Raw genomic sequence first — 16,348 nt, 5'->3', positions numbered from 1 at the left:
AACAAAGTACATACCAACGCTCGCAGCTTTGTACTTCGATGGACGGGCTTTCTGTCGTCCAAGTTTGATCGCGTTTTGCTTCGCTACGCTGTACCTGGCCCACCAGAATTGGCGCTACACGTGAAATTTCATTTTTCCAACTACAACATCGTGTATACGTACGTATTACGTAACAGAAACGGCAAATTCTACATAGTCGTGGAACATGGAACGTGGTTATATCAATTTTCACTAAACGCACGGACGATCGATCACGCGTACGTACATAAAAACGTGGAAAAGATTCTTTCGTGGCGGTTTAGGTTGGGGTTTTGGAACGCGAAGCGCGAGGAACGCAGATTTGATTATTAGAAAGCGTTATTTCGTGTCGTATGACGCGCCACGCTGCCTATTTTATAAACGTCGCAAGCAAGGGTGCGGTCCACCGCTATAGCGTAGTATACCATCGATGCACGTATTCCAGAATCCGAAATATTCGTAGACGCGTTTCAGGATGGGATAGGCATTCTATCCCGCGCGATCCGACGTAATTTCTTGGCGCGCGATGCATCCATAGAATTTCCGATGGTAATCATCGCGTTATCCGCGATGGTCAGGCGTTACCGCAAACACTCTAAAAAAAGTGCTCGTATCGTCCGTACGATACCGATAGAAAATCGATTCTCTTTCCCGTGCAATTGTCACTGCGGGATACACGTCGAAAACTATGCATTTCGCGTTTTGCCTCCTCCGTTCCATATATTTTACGACTCGCACGAATTCGCGCAAGGCCCACAGAAATTCTCCACGTCCATAATCTCGCGCAATTATTCATATTTTACGACGGTGTATAATTGACGCCGTAAAACGTCCATTAGTTACCCTTCCAGTTCCATGCTCTCTCCCCTCCATATCTTCCCTCTTCCTTCTATCTCCTTCTGATATCTGAGACGATTTTCCAACCAGCTACAGCTTTCGCTCGCTCTATCGATTCGACTCGATTCCGACTTTCCTGCTCTTAGCGAGATGGCAGCGGTACAGACGCGGATGTCGCCGATCCAAGTTATTATATATCGGCCGAACAGCCGACACCGGCTGTGTTGCGGTATCGCGCAAGTGACGCGATTCAAACGAGTTTTTCAACGTAAGGAGATTCGTCTCTTACCATCGATCTTCGCTCGCAGGTAACAAATATTTCTTCCACTTTGCTCTCGATGTCGTTTAAGACGATCTCTCGCGTAACAGAGATTTCGACCGAGGAAGACGAACCGAGTTCTCGATGACTAACCGATGGAAAATTTGCTACTTACGCGTAGTATATGTAGTTACCGTAGCTCAAAGATTCTAAGCAGCCGTGTCGACAACATCCTTCGGGTAGACGCGAAAGCGCACGTTGCGCCAACCGTGCGCGTTACAAGTGCGAAAACTAGATTATAACGCGCTGTTACGACGATTTCGTTAAAGTTTCTACCGGTATATTTAAAATTAGCAAGCGTTCCGTGACGTATGGTTCGGAGCGTAGAAGCAGAGAGAGAATTGACGTCGGAAACAAGCGATATCGGTGTTTGCGCACGCGTTCGTTCTTTTTCAGCTGTCCGTTTGTAAATCGGTAAATCAGAGAATGTTTCGAATGTTGGAAATAACAGGTTGGCGAGTGCGAGGGCGACGGTACGCGTTGATCAAAAACGCGAGTGACGCGGTTGCATTTAACGACCGCGAACTCTCGATTAATACCCCGATTCGCCAACTAACTTCGTCTACGTGTATACTAATCCGTGTACCTTGCTCTCCTTGCCCTTCTAATTCTCCTCTACCGCGCTACCTCTTTGACTTCCCCTTGCGAGCCACCTCTTCTTCCTGCGATTCACGATGGAGAGCGGCTATTAATCACCGTGCAGCCAACGGCAAGTTGCGCCAGCCAGAGATAAGCTTTTTACCGTTCAAGTATCGCGGCCCTTTGGCTCTGGCACGCTTACGATACGCGCGATCGTTCGCTCCATCTTCTGGTTAAGCTCGCGCGCGACCGAGCTAGCCAATTAATTCACCGCCTGCCGTTTACCGATCGCCATCGATTCTTCGCGGTTGGGAAACACCGGCAACTTTCCGACACTCAGGGAATTTCCGACGCAGGTCCGAAAAGTCGTATCGACCGGTTCTCGGGCCAGCTTCGAGACAAGCGCGACGACACACGGAACGACGCGAAACAACGTGGAATCTGTGTGTGGTTTCCGATGCGATATTCTGCGCTCGACGTTCCTATCGTTTCATTAATCAAGAAAAGAACGGAGAAGAGGAGATAGAAAGGATTCGTAGCAGACTAACGGGACGGGACTTCTGATCTATTGGTAGCGGGAAAAGTCATTAATTAGCTTGTAAATCGTTGAATCCGACATCGATCGAGGTGTCGCTGGCAGAGTTCTAGGCGTCTCGACGGACAGACGGAAATTTTCCTTTCCTTCCTCCGACGGGACGAGCGAACGCGACGCGACGCGACGCGAAGCAGCGACACAACGGGGCGATCGTCCGGCCATAGTCGATATTAGTCGGTTGGACGTCAACCGAATGGATTCCCTTCCGGCTGTTATAGCAGTAGCGTGACTCGCGTCCCACGGATTCCTATATTCATATTTAATCTCTTCGTGCTCGTACGCGCTTTGACCGGTGATTACCGGAGGCGCTTCTCGTTATCATATATCTCGGTGTCGTATTTGTTTATTACGCGATGCAACGCGTGGGAACGCGTGGGAACGCGCGGCAGCAACGCGTAATGCGAAACGACGCTGCACTGTGAACTTTAAATTACGGTTGTCAGAGATATACGTGACGCGTCAAGCAGCATCGGCTAATCCTTCGAAATAAAGTAGGAAACGGCGTTTCGATACGTGCCACCGGGTACAACGTTCGAGAACGTACGTTACGTTAATCCGTGTCCAAGTTCGACCCTTCGATTCTTTTCTCAGGTCGACCAGAGAAACTAGGTGGAGATTGCCGTCGACCGATATTCTTTGGCTCATCGGGGGAGAGAGAGAGAGAGAGAGAGAAATAGGATAGGAATCGCGGTCGTGTGACTTTTTTCTCGACTACCAGCTGGCGATAGGAAACGATCGCTGCTAATCAAACGATAACGATAACGATAACTCGGGCTCGAGTTCGAAGAAAGTTTGCTTTAAAATTCATTAAATGGAACCGCGTCCACGAGTTTTCTCTGCTGCCGAAGCCGTAAATCGTAACGAAGCCAACAGCCAGGGGATAATTACGTGGAAAAATCTTGACAAGAATTACCACCTTGTCGGCGAAATTCCGGCGAGGGTGAAATGGAAATTGGTGGAGTAAGAGGAACCTAAAAAAATCGACTTCGTTATCATAGTCTGTGAATATCGGAATTATTAAAATCTTTTTCCCTCCCCTTTAGGACTTTTCTTTCCCTTCTTCTTTTTCCCCGCGCGATCCACTTTAATTTACGAGCGGAAGCGAAACGGCCCAGCATTAACGTTACTCATTCTGTATTCTCAACATCGACGTCATAATTCACGATGATAAATTCGCGTTAGCATCGAACGCGCGCTTTAACACCCGCGTCCTCGTTTTTCCAGACAATGAGGAGGAACTCGAGAAGAACGACGACGCTCGTCTCCGCTGGGAATTCCGGAAGCGCACTTTCTTACAAATGGAAAACTGCTCGCGCGCCTTTAATCCCGTCCGGGATGCGGGACGAACGATTCGTTTTTGCCATCGCGCGCGCGCGAGCGCGCGCGTGTGTGTACACGCGACCATCGGCCTTGTTCCTTTCGAACGATCGCTTCGCGATCCACCGAGATCCCTTGCGAATCCCCTGCGAATCTTCTCTGCGTGTCCCGACGAAGAAGAAACTCCGAGCTTCCACGGAAAAATCGTCGCAGAGACATCGAAGGAGACGGGGATTAGACCGGGTGAGAGCAATGTCTCGTCTCACGACGACGAGTAAAAAGATGGCCAGCTCGGTCGCCGACCACGATATATACCTTCCACGTGTCACCCTCGGACGTTAAAGATCAAAGAGCGAGTTAAAGGAGCGCGGCGTACGCTGGAAAACAGCGAAACGGTGAATGTGACGAAAGGAAGATCAGAGAGCGGTGTCCGGATCGTCGAGTAAACGGGATTTCGAAAGAATGGCAATTTCCATTTCTAGGTAACCGGTAGCCGGAGGATCTCCAGCGACGCTGTGAAGCTACACGCGGAAGCGGCACTGTAACAGGATCATCGGCGTCGCGATATAAACGTAAATGGTGGACGGAAGCCGTGGAGAAGATTCGGTGTGTTGGTTGGTCGAGGAGAGGAGGGTAACGAAAGGGACGCGGAGAAGAAGACGCAGGACGGAGGGATCCAGTTTCTCCTTGCTGTTCCCTCTTATTAAAATATCCAACATGATTACTGCAGACTTGGCAACTATAATAGAGCAACTCGAAGTCGAGTTTGCGAAGCCCCGGTTCGCCTCGGCATCTGCCGTCGCTGCTACAAAACCCTCGGTCGTCCTTTACCTTCCTTTCCTTTTCTTTCCTTCTCCCTCTATCCCTCTTCTCGCTGTCTCCTTTCCTCTCTCTCTCTCTCTCTCTCTCTCCCCCCCTCTCTCTCGCGTCACCTTTTGCTTCGCGCAGTTCATCGTTTACCAGGGACGTGGATAAGCCGGCGAAAGATCCCGTTTGCAGACGGGACGATAAACTAGCCCGCAGGATCCGTCGGACACGAGCGACGAATCTCGTCCGAATCGTGAACCCGTACGATACCCGGGGCGATCTCGTTGCGCCATTTCGTTCGCGAATATCCCGAAGAGAATCGTGAGGCGAGCCCGTTAGCCTTATCCCGGTTTAAAGGGCGCAAAGTCCTCGATAGAAGGGAAATCGTCCGGAAGTTTCGCAGTCGTGGGAGGACCGGTGCCGAGCATCGAATATTTATGAAAGCGGTTCGATAAGAGAGAGAGATAGAGAGAGAGAGAGAGAGAGTAGAAACGCGGCAGAGAGAGGAGGACGAGGAGGAGCAGCGAGTCGGATAAAACGCGGGCAAAAGAGAAGGAAAGACGCGGTGGAATATAATCGTCGAGCGGTTTTTCGAAGCGCAGATTAACGAAAAAGGTAGAAGAAAGAGATTCGTTTGCGCAAACGAGTAGGAAAACGAGAATACGAACGAAATGGGAAGAGGCAGAGGCAGAGGCAGAGGCAGAGCCGAAGAGAAGTAAAGGAGAGAGAGAGAGAGAGAGAGAAAAAAAAGAGAGAATCGGTAGCTGTATCGCGAGCGAAATTAGCTCGTATTCAATTTCTCTCGAGGGTACGCGTACCAGCCACCCCCATCTCTTTGCACGGCACCCTAGACTACTACAGACCCCAAGGCGTCTCATAATTAAATTCGGCCGAATTTACCCCACTCCGACCATTGTCCCGTAACAAGCTATTGTGTCGGGCGTCGCCACTGACACATCGCGCCAAACTTTCCACTCGAATTTTCGTCGGTGGATTCGCGCCGAACCCGCACCTTTTCCTTCCCAAGTTTCCTCTCCCGTTTCTCTCTCTCTCTCTCTCTCTCTCTCTCTCTCCTTCTCGTCTGGATTTCAGAGCAATAAAGCCTCGCCGACATTTTTCTTCCGCGCCGATACTTAATAATCGGAATGAGCAGCGGAATGAATGGAACGAGCGGAACGAGCGAACCGAGAATTCCGTAAAACGAATCAAGAATCGATAAACGATGCTGCCGAAGCCAAGGAAAATAGAAGACGCAGACGTCGGATTGGCACGTGATCAACGAAATAAAGGGTTCCTTGACGGTATCGCCGCGCCGGGCGCCGTGAGAATTTAAGAGTCTGCCGGCGTTGTATCCGAGGTTGTAAGCGTCGGTATATCCGCCTACATCTACGAGACACGGTGCAGACGAGCAGACGGTAGGCTAGATTTATATCCGATAGGCAATTGTTTTCTCGGAACGCGGTAAATTCGAGAGAAAAAAGGTTGGTGTCCTCGTCGGCCGACTCGCAGCCAGTTCGCACACACACACGCACACACACACATATAGCTGGACACTTGAACGCACACGTTGCTGCGAATGCACGGACCGTGCACCTTATCCGGCCTCGTGTAAATTACGTCTGTCTAATCGAATCGACGGCCAAGATTTACGTTCCGCCGTATTGCCGCCACTCGGTTTCGGCCTACCTCGTTCCGGCGCGACGAGTCCCAGCCTTCTTTCGGCTCCGCGCGTCCCGCCACAGACTGCGGCCCGATCGTCTCCTCGGCATCGTTTCCTCGAGCCTCGGTTCTAACTTTCGCCTCGAAACACGGCGCTGCGGTGCGCGTCCGACGAAAACTTTTTGAAAAATCGCCTCGCCGAACATCCGCCCCGATATTGGATACCGAGCTGCTCCTATTCCGACCCGACTGCTCTATCATACCCATTTTCCTTCCGCCTCCGACGTTTCTCTCGCGTCGCTTCCTCGTCTCTCCGCCATTTAAACCAGATTGCCAGAATGATTTATGCCTCTCGCCGTTTCGCCGGAACATCGAGCGTCGGCACGAGCCGCCGCCGCCGCCGCCGCTCTCTCGTTCCGATTCTAATTGTTTTCGATCTTGAAAGACATCGCCAAGAGCTATCCAAGAAATCAACCGGAGGCAAAAGCGCGGCGCGAGCATCTGCCTTTGATCCCCAGCCTCCCCGGGCGTCAAAAAGTTGCTTACAGCGCACAGGGAGGAAGTCACCGGTGGAATCTAGCTCGGTCGTGCGAGCAGGATAGAGTATAAGCGTTTCTCTTTCGGTTCTCATTGTTCATCCGGTTGATAGCGAGACACGCTGGAACTCTGGAAGGAAATAGGGGCGCACGGGGGTAGTCGAGCAACGCTAGATACGTGTTAGGGTGTGCCATTGTCCCGAGAAACTCCGGATTGCGACGCTTACAATACGACGATTGTTTCTATCTTTGGCGTACCGTACTCATCCGTGTAGCACTGCTACGTTCCGCGCTTCTACCGAAAACTATTAAATTCCGTATTAATGTTACCCTGTCCTCGCAGCCCCGTGCTCCGGCGAGTCTGCACGCGCGAACGTTGCGACGTGCTCGTACGGTGGCGGGCCGAGAGACCACCCGAGCACGAGCTTCTTGGAATCTCTCTTTAGGAACAACCTACATTATAGAGACCAGTTTGATTCGCTCTTTTTCTCACGCGATCCTCCGGCCTACGAGTACACGGCGAAACATTTTGTCACGCTCGCGTCGACATCGAGGCTTCGTGGAACGATATTAGCAACAGGCCGTGTCTGCATCGATACGAGTCGCCGCGAACGATCTATAGCCCGACCGATGAGTAAATTCAGCGACCGGAACGTCTGACACGACCGCACACAACGTTCGCGGTCTTAAAAAGTCAATCGTAGGTCGCGTTGCGACCTGAGAGATTTAATTCACGCGTACGACGCGGTACCGATTTATGCGTGAAAACTATAAGAGTAAGAGAAAAACGTTCCATTCTAATAAAGTAGATGTAATTTACAACTGTTGAACGAGACATAAATAGTCCCTCCGTTTCGCAGACTCGGATATACGTTCATCGCGAAAAGAATATAACAAATGACAATGAAATAAACTATAATAATGGAACGATCGAATAAACTAAGCAGAATCCTCCGTTGATGGATGTATAAAACACCTATAACATCCATTACGAATAACATTACTACGAACGTTCGTGATATAGAAATTTTTCATATACAAATTTCCTTTATGATATACGTTTATGAACATATACATATATAATGTGCCATATAAAAGCTAACTTCTCTCGACAGGCTTTAAAACGCGAACTGTTTAACTCTTTCCGGTTGTACGGCTACTCTCAGCCATCAAAGCAAAGAACCATTCTGATTGTACACCGTAATTCCAAGCCAACGCGGTTTCGAGACTCTTAACGATACTTTACGATCTTTTGCAGTTAGATATTTTTGCTTCTTGAAAAAGAACGTTCTAAAACGACAAAAAGACGTCTCTTACGAGTCGCGTAAACGATGCATAACCATGTCAGATCAATCACGTTCTCTTACAGACCTTTAAATATCGAATCAAAATCGGAAGGCCGATAACGAGTCTACCGTTGCGATAAGATCGATACTATGTCACCCTTCGCGCAAAAGCCCAATAGTCGAATAGCACACCACGATGAGTCTATGACGCGAAGTACTTCGGCAAGTGGTTTCTAGCCAGCCAACCGTATCGTTCATTTTTAAACTCTTCCTTCTACGTTTCGTGTATCCAGCGAACAGAATTTGTACATTCGACGCGGAAAAATCGTGCAACTCGTCTAGACTGCACACGGGTACGTACGAAATTAGTTCGAACCGCGAGCACGTACGTGATATCTTGCCGATGGCGTTGAAGAACGCGGTACAGGACACAGAGCTTTAGCGTTACGTTCATGGAATCCAACGTGAAAACGTAGACGTTTCTCTCTGCCGTGCAGGATCCGCGATATTATCGGTTACGCGATACGGAGAACGAGCAAACACGGCCTCGTTTCGCACCCTTGTCTTTGACACCGTTTCTACGATATCCCTAATGGACTGTATTAATCGAAAGTAAAGGTTCCGCTTAGCAACGCGTCGTCCTATTGCCGTTTGCAACGAGGGAACAAAGGCAAAGGAAACGTTAGCCAACGATGGTTCACATGCAGCCCGGTTACTCCCTATTTTTGACAGTTTCGTTAGGTGACGTATTATACCGCACGCGAATATCGGCCGGAAACGCGTCGAGTGACAGCCCTCTGTGTTCCTCTCTCACCACTCCCTCTCGGTTTTACGTCCCATTTCTGTGCACGCGTACACGCGTGTGTTTGCGTTCGCCTGTGTGCGCGACCAGTACCCATTAGCAAGATTGCTACCCCTTCCGATGAGACTACGTTATATAATAGAGGTAGCCCTTCGATCGAGCTTAATGAAATTGCTTAGAAAACAGGACCACCCAGGGACGAATTTGCGCGACGAAAAACTTCGCTTTTACGATACGTGCGGAAACACCGAGGTTTTTGCGAATAAAGGCGACCTTAAATACGCATAGATCGCCTACGAATCCATGGTAATGGCAAGTGTCGAGGGGAATTGCCAGTTTTCTGGAAGGAAATGACGTCGTAAAGTCTTGTTAACCCGTGTGTAAGTAACGAAAATGTATTTCGCTACTGAATAACTCAGCTATCCCAGTATCCCACGTACCCTATTCCGATACATCGGGACCCTCTGTTACGATAACTCACTAACTAATAATATTAACGTACTGACAAGTTGTATGAGAGACTCTTCCTTTAGAAACTCGCAACTGTACGCCTAACGAAACAACCGTACGATTTTGTGCCAAAGTCAATTGCCCTGCTTGTTCCTATAGGTAGATCCTATTCCCCAACGATGGACGACACATTATTTTGTTATCTCGCGATTTACCGAGAAACAAAGAAAAGCTACAAAAATGCAGGGAGAAGTGCAACCATATATACCCGGCTACCCAGAGCGGCAAACGTATAAGCAAGTTCGAAGGTTTAATAGTTGAAATTCTGCGCATAAATTTTTATTGTGCAGACGCGAATTGACGTAAAAGTTTGCAGAGCGTGGCCTTTGGAAACCACGAACCATCGGAGCGGCCTTGCGATATTACCACATGAACAAAAAAAATTGTTAAGAAAGTTTACTCGGCTACGTAGCCGGTTATCCACGCAGGAGTTGTTAAGCCAGCAGCAAACTATGCCGCGGAATCTTTCGCCTTGCCAACGTATCGAAACGTTACTACAACGAGTGAAATATCGCGGTAGTATATTAAATTTTGGTAAGCGCGGGACGAAACGTGGAAACGTTCGCATCGCGATAAATTTCGTATCAAAAACTGAAATCCATCGTTCGATGTAGCGTAGTTTGCGTGAGACGATAAGTTCGGCATTAAGCAAGAACGAGGGCAATATTTTTTCACGAGAGTTCCACGCGATCGAAGGATGGTGACGCGCAGCTAGGTCGCGGACCGAAAGTCGGCGCGTACGATACGCTTATCGCGAGAAAAGAAACGAGGCCAGTTTCTCGCGGAACGGCGCAAACGTTTCCGTGAATTCCAGTTGCATGCCAACGCAAACGCGAAGGTGGAAGCGACCAATGGTAGGAGGCAGTCTCTATTGACCTCGTCGGTCGGTGCATTCACCGGGCTTAAAAGCCACGGTTGCCCTCCAGAAGGTTGTGTTTCGTGGCTAGGAAAACGCCACGCGCAAGATTTTCGCTGTTCCAAGGGGCTAACGAAAACGTTGCTCGACCACGCGATTTACCATACGAAAACCGAACCGAACCGCTTTCTGAACCAGTCCACCACGTCTTCGTACGAACTCTACGGACCTCCGTGGATTTTGATACATCGTGTCGAGACGGAAGAAACTTTCTGCTCGAAATGCGAAAGATCTTTACATACCTTTATATATATGTACATCCTCGTTGAGCGGAATTATCGAAATACCTGTTATCGTCATGCGAGAGAACTTCGTTGACTTGGTCCTGGTAAGGCTATTATCGAACGGTATTTCCCTTACAAAAATCTATGGAAACTGAGCGTCTCTCTCACGAACGAAAACGTGACCTCTTAAGAGCAGCCCCGAACCATTGCAATTATATGGTGACGCAAAGCTATCGGTGAAGATGACCATAAATAGCGTAGTCGGTGTTCCACTCTCTCGAGCGAAGCAGCAGAGAGAAACGCGAAGCGGTCCCGGAGGGTGCGGCGACTTTGGCTTCGAGCCAAACTCACCCTCCGAAAGCAGTAAGCGAAGGACGAAGGAGAAAAAGAAGAGAGAAAGATAGCCAAGACTCTACGTGTTCTCCTTTAGAGGAACACCAGCGGAATTCGAATTTTGAACAACGGTTCAACCGTCGTTTTCAAAACGCGTTTCAAAATCCAGACGAAACGACGATCTTTGATTCTAGTCGCAAAGATTCGGAAGACGAACGAGCTGTCGCTGGAATTGATCCGGAACTATACGTTTTGCCAGTCTGCAGGTGTTTCGCGCGGAAACCGCAATGGCTAATGGACGAAGGATTCCCTGGTAGGATTTAAGAGACACTGGAAAAATATCGTTTTCCCTCCCCAATAATATCCCCCGGCCAGTGTCGGGGATATAAATGTGAATTAACCCTTTGGCAAGAGGAGACTGGCGCGAAGGGAACGACCGAGATTTTCCCCACGAGACTCCGGAGAACCGACGGAGAGTCGGTTTGCCGGAGACCGACTGGTCGCGGTTCGAGAACGCCGGTCTCTATAGCCGTTCGCTAAGTGATACGAATGCTTTCGGGGACTCTGTGCTCCCTCTCAAACTATACTTAATGTCGGCATACTTAGCCGAGCTTACGTCGCAGGACACTGCGAGATATGGCGAGGGAACGGTATCTAACGCGGCCCGATGAGAATCGATCAACGAACACAGTGCGATTCGATTCGTCTTATACGCGATGTTAAGAGCAGTCGTCTGGTTAAATCAGGCTTACGACATACAGTTTTACAGACAAACGATCGAGCGAAAATTTCGAAATTCGGTAAGTTGATATTAGTTGTTGGAAACGACGACGGATGTTTAGAAGATCGTGGAATATCGAACGACGGCCGAGAATCGTCAGCCGCTGAAAAAGTTCGTGTCGTTCACGAATTGACGGCGAACGATCGAACGTTCGGAACGTGACGTTATAGTCTCTGGAAAGGAATCGACGACAGCATCGTCGATGGCAACGGTAACGGTAACAGCAACGGCATTGACGATGTAGATCGTTAGAACGACGCCGCCGGCACTTGGCAATGTTGTTGAAGAGAGGGTAGGACGCATCGCAGAATATACGTAAACCAAACTAGCTTCGCATCTTGTTCGGTAATGTACTGTGATGCGGTCTGCTGGGACCGCCAAGGCCCCGCTCTATTCTAACCGAGCACCTTATCTACGGATGCACGCTGCTACGTACGCGGCTTTACTCCGCGCGAAATGGATTCACGCGTTCTCCTCTCCCCGCCTTCTATAATGGACCCAAACATCCCATACAAGCTACTGCGTCTCTGTTTGCCGAGTTTGTGCGTGCATTTCCGCGCGCAAATACCTTCGCGACGGCGGTGTGCATCAGCGAAGATGCGCAAGGCGAACAGGAGAAAATCCCAGGGAAACTGGCGAAACGTTATCGACGATCACGACGACCGAAGGAAATCGCTTCGATCTTAAGGTGAATTTTGATCGCATTCCGATCGCATTCCCGTCTGCGATGATCCAGCCACCAAAGAATTCGTTGTCATAAACTGCACTCGCCTCTTCCCCCATGTCGGCTGTCTTCAAGCTGCTGGCTCGACCGTTTTGAAAACAGACACTGACGTAAGACGAGGCGTTGGGACGATGAGCAGCGGTTCAGCCGTCTCCCATTACCGCTGTTCGATATTTCACCGACGCTCTATCGAGAAGATGATAGAACGAAACGACGTACGAACGAACGAACCGCTAATCGTGGCTGACCCATTTCTGATCTCAAATCGCTTTGCTGACTCGTTCAGCTGGCGACCGAATCGTTTGAAACAGCAACACCGACCTCGCGCAACGAGGGTAAATGTTTTCGATGTTGCTGGCTGGTGTACACGGTACAACGTCCGTTTCGCTCGTGACTATTTTCTCGTGACCAAAAACGCACGCGATTCTTCAGCAAGATTTCGCCATTCGTCGGTCGGATGCAGGAAACTCCTTTTAACAGCAGCAAAGTTTCAACGGGGACAGGATGCTCTCTGGCTGAATCGCGTACAACACCGGGGAAAACAATTTAAAGCGCAATACCATGCTCCTCCGAGTTATACGGCTTCGTTACGTTTTACGATTTACCGGTGCTGATATTACGTCCGCTATTGGCTATTTATTAAAAGCGCGAAATATCCGACACGATACGACGTATCTAAGCCGGAAAGAAGTTTAAGGACACAAACTGGTAAAGACGGAGCAACGTTACGGCCGATCGTAATAACGAAATACGCAACTTTGAGATTTTCTATGATCTCTTACGGCTCAAGTTGGCTGAAATAAACTACAGTTGCCTCTAAAAACTGCCGCACACGTATTCCAGAGGAATACCACTGGTTACGTATCTTTCGGATTGAACCGAGTGCATTGGACGACAAAGCGACTAACCGGTAGACACGCGCGAGTTGCTCTACCCAAGAAATTACTCATCTCGGTGTCTCTGAACGTTGAAAATCTAGAAAAAGTCCAGTCGATCCAGTGGATCCGGACACGGTTTTCCCGTCTAATGAATTCCACGGACATTTCGTAGTTTCATCTGTCCGATTTTCCACGATCGCGATCGTTCCGATCATTTGCGAAGTCGAGGTGGAAAAATCGGACACTTTTCGCATAATTCGTTTACATTAGCTGGTGCGCAGGTGGGTGCCGCGCACCGGCAACCCTTTGAAACGCGAAGGGTTAGCAAAGCAGGGGTGCGGCCGAGAGTTTCCACATTAAATTATAAAGTCAAAACCGTGGCGGGTGGAGATGATATAAATGCGACTATTATACCGAGCGACGATGGGATGGGGACACGGTCGATTCCCCCGTTAGCTTCTGCGAGACTGCCACGAAACCGACGGTAACCTCTTTCGCCTCTCTGCCGAAACTCTCGTACCGTGGACCCGTAGACGATAAGTGTTTGAAATATTGAAAGCTGAAGCGCAACTACTCGTCCTTCTAGCAGGTCGCCAATAGCAGAACGGAGGCGGAGAGTGCGTCGGACGGGGCATAATGCTGCCATTTATACGGTAGCTGGCTGGATGCTACGCTTGGCGAATAAAACTGCGAGAGAGCCGTCGCGTCGACCCGAACGTTACACCGACCGAAAGGTAACGTCCTGGTTGATAGGCGCGCTCGTTCTTTCCAATCTCGTACCACGATTGATACTTCGGCGTCTCGTCGCTCGCACCACTGGACACCGGTCAAGAATGGAAAAGGAACGTGGCAACGGTGTCGCACGTAGGACGCGCGCCTCCTTCGGTTTGCCTTCCATCTCCTTCCCTTCGATACGCATTCTGCGCTAGGAACGACATTCTGTCCGTATATCTGTCGCGGATCTCCAACAATCAATCATCGAGGGAAGTCGATCTCCGTGGCGTAACGAAATTCGTACAACGAAGCAGTCCAATTAATCACTCGACGGTAGAAGCTTCGCGGCAGGTATATCGATGAATCAATTAATTAGCCGTACCGTTCGATCGTCGAACGTGAAACGCGTTCAGCGGTCGAGTAGGTAGCGTCGCTTGCAGACCGCGAATAATTTTCTCCTAGCGTAGTACGGGTTCTTGATCGAGGAAAATCTATCGGCCGTTTCATCGTAGCTCGGAGGTGGCTCGAAAAATGGAATTCACTGGGCGAATGGAAATAAGAGACACTTGCGTCCCCAGGGCGAGGCAGAGACGTTCAAAAAAGGGGCAAGTGGAAAAGAGAGAAGGAAGGAAGAAGAAAGGTGCGACGTGGTACGTACGGGTCGGTCGTTCTCGACGGACGTACCGTATCGGAAATGCCGTGGAAGATATTAAAAGTTCCTCGACAATATGCCAGTCACCTCTCATGGGTTCATTTCATCTCGTCCTTTTATTCCATCTCCATTTTTTGCTCCAACGTCGTAACTTCGCACGCGACGTCCCACACACCAAGAGGCGACACGACACGCCCGGTGGCTCACCGCTCTCCGATCGGTTCGTATTATATCGTTGAACGCCGATTTTCGATCCAGCGTCGGCCGTCTCTCTCCGCTCTCTTCTCGAGAACACGGAATTCCTGGAAACCTGGCAAAGCGACCAGGAAACGGGCGAATACGTACAAGAATAACGCGCCACGCTCATGGAAAGCCGTGTTTTTTTACCGGAAACCGAAAAACGAACGCAAAGATCGTATCGAAAGGAAAGGCAAAAGGGGTATCGGTTCGTGGATATATCGATCGGTCGGCACGAGAGACAAAAGGCTCTGGTGGCCGCTGCGTATGCTCGTGGTTATTAATTGAAACGCGGCCATCTAACGAACAGCATCGGTTTCCAGCGTATCCTTTTGTCGGCCGTTCGTTTTTACGCATAATAATTGGCGGACGAGCGTCCAAGCCCGATCACGCAATTATCGGCGATCATCTTGCTTTGAATAGCTCGAGGGCGGGCATATCGTTCGCCCGTGCGTTTATCGTTTACTCGGTGTGTGCGTTATAGATCAGAGAATGCTTGGTCGATTATCGCGTGGATCGGAGGGCGGCGGGTGCCGAGGGCAGCGGTGGGCACCGCGGCTTCGCGACAGCTACGCAATGATCTCGTTTAAGCGATCGAGTTTCACCTGAAAATCAACGACGCGCATTAATTAAATCGTCCATCCGAGCCCCTCTGTCCAATGGTGAAACGCTCGGATGGTCGAGCCTGGCTCGTTTCAGCGAACAGCGGGGGCCGCCGGATAGGTGGATCCAGGCTGGGCAACCCTTTTTAATTGTCATTTTCATACAACTATCGAACCTGTCGCGCGACCGACCGGTCGTTCTTTAAATTCCGACGTCGACGATAAATCGTGCGCGCACGGGACCCAGCCGCGCCAGCAGCGGCCGAGGCTTCGATTTTTTCGAAATCGTTTCGTGGCGTGTTTATCACGCAGGCGAGCCACGTATTCGTTTCGGCCTGGCGACCGATGTTCGGTTTCGTCGCTAGTCCGACGCAACGCGCCGCAGGACTTATAATTCTTCTATGACAACGACGAATAAACGGCGCGCGTCCGCTGGCTCTCCCCCGACGGCCACAAAACACGCGCGGTTGATTGCCAGTGAATTGCCGGTGCGACGCGTCTCGCTCGAGACTCGGATGCCGCGAGAGTCCAGAGAGCCCGGAGAGCCACGAGAACCAAGAGATCCTATCGCGTTCTCGGCTTCCCACGAAACCGTCGTGCATCCGATTCGACGAAGAAGGAGACCGACCACTTTGTCGTGTCTCCTTCCTGTTCTCCTTTTCCGCTGCTCGCCTTTGGTCTCGCCCTTGTCGTCGGTTTACCGGTATGCAGCGCATCGTTTCTCGCCGATGGTCTTTTCGTGCGGCGACCCCCGCCACCAGAACGCATCTATTAACCTTGACGAGCCGAGTAAAAAAGGTGGCGGCGGCGGTGGTGGTGGTGGTGGTGGTGGCGGCGGTGGTGGTGGTGGTGGTGGTGGTGACGGTGGCGCACGGTAGGGCGAAGCTTCGGCATTGTCGTTACGACCGCGTTTTACCCCGGTTTTTTTTCAACCGCCCGTGGCTCGGGGTCGACGAGCAGTCGTGGCTCGACCTCATCGAGATATTAATTTCTTAGTCACTTAACTGCACGCGACGTACGAA

The 16,348-nt window shown here is 50.2% G+C and overlaps 1 protein-coding gene across 17 annotated transcripts in view; it reads right to left on the bottom strand.

The window, feature by feature from the left end:
* LOC117232714 (tyrosine-protein phosphatase Lar) overlaps positions 1–16,348 on the bottom strand; it is a 278,813-nt gene that overhangs the window by 129,678 nt on the left and 132,787 nt on the right. The window lies entirely within an intron of this gene.

Source organism: Bombus vosnesenskii, unplaced genomic scaffold (genome assembly GCF_011952255.1).
Source record: "Bombus vosnesenskii isolate JDL3184/JDL3185 unplaced genomic scaffold, Bvos_JDL3184-5_v1.1 scf7180000013263, whole genome shotgun sequence".
In the NCBI taxonomy this organism is placed as follows: domain Eukaryota; kingdom Metazoa; phylum Arthropoda; class Insecta; order Hymenoptera; family Apidae; genus Bombus; species Bombus vosnesenskii.
The sequence above is the reverse complement of the archived record's forward strand: the minus strand, read 5'-3'. Positions and strand labels throughout refer to the sequence as shown.